Genomic DNA, 2,620 nt, shown 5'->3' with positions numbered 1-2,620 from the left:
AAGAGGAGATTGTGCTTCGGATTCGGGTCCTCTTCGGCCTATTCAGTGCACCCCAAGAGTAGAAGTCTTCATTTGTTTCTTCTTATGTAACTTCCTTGGATGTTTCGCCTCTTTGCGGGTTCCCATACCTGTTTTCATATTTGAAATATACTTCGAAAAGTCTATTTTTTACCTCTCCTATTTGATTGGCATATACGTCGGTTTGTAAATTTTCACATAAATTGTCAAAACCATTTTCTAAACCTGCTAATATAATTATATGATCAAATATAGCACTTAAACAATAAAGAAAATGAATGGGTTTCCAATATTTAAAAAAAAAAAATTATATTGCCTTTATTGGTGCATTTAAAATTTCATTGTCTTTGTTTTTTATAAATAATTCGGAAATTTTTATAATTGTATGTATTACCAATGGACTAGTAGGATAATACATACCAGAAAGTTGTAAAGTGGATTGGTAAAAATTTTTAAGAAAAGAATGAAATATTTTAGTTATTTGCTAATCATTTTCTACCAAATAATGAGGACCTCTATTATTTGCTACAAAATAATTAATTAAATTAGTATAAGGTAAACATAAATCAAGCATTAAACAAGTACTATTCCATCTAACGGGCATGTCTAATGCAAAAGTTCTAGAAGACATATTTGATTTTATACAAGCGTCTTGAAATTCAGCATTTCTTTTATTACTACTAGTAATCCAAGCTAAACAATCTCTAATTCTATTAATATTTTCTTTAATTGTTTTCATACCAATTTTCACAATTAAATTAATAACATGGCATGCACAACGTTGGTGAAAAAACTTCAAATTGTTATATAAAAGATAATTACTTTGAAAATAATCTATAGCTTTATTATTAGAACTTGCATTATCTAAAGTTAAACTTATCACTTTACTAACAATATCATAATCTTCTAAAACTTCAACAATTTTATTATACATTTGTTCACTAGTATGATCAACATCCATTAATTTAAATCCTAATAAAGATTTATTTAATTTATATTCATTATCAAAATAATGACTAATCGCACAAATATAATCTTGTTTAGCTCTACCACTCCAAATATCGGCAGTTAGAGCCACACTAACATGACAAGTATGTATTTTATTTTTTAATTCTAATTTCATTTTTCTAAACAATTTTATTAAATCATTTTTAGTTGCAGTTTTAGAATAACTTTTAAATCCTAGAAAAAATGAATTTTGAACAAATCTTTCAAAATATTTATCTTCAACCATATTAATAGGTTGATTAGTTGCAGCAATACATAAAGCTAATTGTTCCCTATATACATCAGAATTATAACATCAAGTAGTACTCATATTAGTTATTTGAGTTTGATTGCTTTCTCTATTTCCATTAGTTATTTGAGTTTGATTGCTTTCTCTATTTCCATGTTGATTAATATGTTTATTAATATGCATTTTTAAAGTACTAGTACCATTACATGAATTAGCTTTATAAATATTTCCACAGTATTTGCATCTTGCTTTCTTGACTTGAACGCCATTTTTTGTCTCGTAAAACTTGTCAAAATACACCCAAACGTCTGATGTGTGTCTGTCTTCGCTTTCGACGGCAATTTTTGATCCCGCCTCAGCTTGAGATGAAGTTGGACGAGCACGACGATTACGAGGACAACTTCTAGAACCATCGGGAGCTGTTGGAATCAGGGGCATATTTTGAAGTGTATCGGATTCTGAGAATGGGAAAGCAAACTATTTGAATTTTCTCATGTATTTATGTTAGTAAAATCAACGGGACTAGGACTAGAATAGTAGTTTCATTCATCATTGTAATTGATGAAAGAGAAATATCTATCCATTGTAGTTGAAAAAAAAAATTGATGTAAAAGAAATAAAAATTAAAGAAAGAGAATTGGAATATGAAAATTGGAATTTGGAAAATTGGAAATATGAATTAAAAATTGCAAAAACTAATAAAAATTAAAATACGAACAAATTAATAACAAAGAGATTATGAGAATAAATGAATAATTGAGAGATTAGAGATTAGAGAATTTGAGTTGTGAGAAAAATGTAAGAGTTTAAGGTCAATTTATAGAAAAAAATGGGAAAGAAAAATGACGAAAAAGACCTCTCCAATGACTAAAAAACGACTGTATTTCAAGGGTAAAAAGATAATTTAAAAAAACAAATTAAATTTTAAATTTTATTTTTATTTTTTTTCGACCAACCCGCCGGGTTGGCAACGGGTCAACCCAACAGGTTGGCTGTTACCAACCCGCGGGTCAACCCAACGGGTTGACCGTTATTGTATAACAATCAACCCGACGGGTTGACAACAGCCAACCTGGCGAGTTAGCGATCCTTTTTTAGAAGGGACAAAACAGCAACCCGTCGGGTTGCCATTTTGCAACTCGACCCGCCCAGGGGTTGCTACGAGGTTGGGTTCAACCTGGGGTTCAACCCTCTTCATTGCGGGCCGGGTTAGGGTTAACCTGCCTAACCCGACCCATTTGTTCCACCTCTAGCTAAGACAAGACTTGTGACATTGTTGTTCACTACATTACAAGATAATATCAATGTTGCCATCCAATAAATTCATTATAGAAAAAACTATTTAATTGAGTTTATATAATACAA

The sequence above is a fragment of the Pistacia vera genome, unplaced genomic scaffold (assembly GCF_008641045.1).
Source record: "Pistacia vera cultivar Batoury unplaced genomic scaffold, PisVer_v2 Contig239, whole genome shotgun sequence".
In the NCBI taxonomy this organism is placed as follows: Eukaryota; Viridiplantae; Streptophyta; class Magnoliopsida; order Sapindales; family Anacardiaceae; genus Pistacia; species Pistacia vera.
This window is presented reverse-complemented; position numbering follows the sequence as displayed.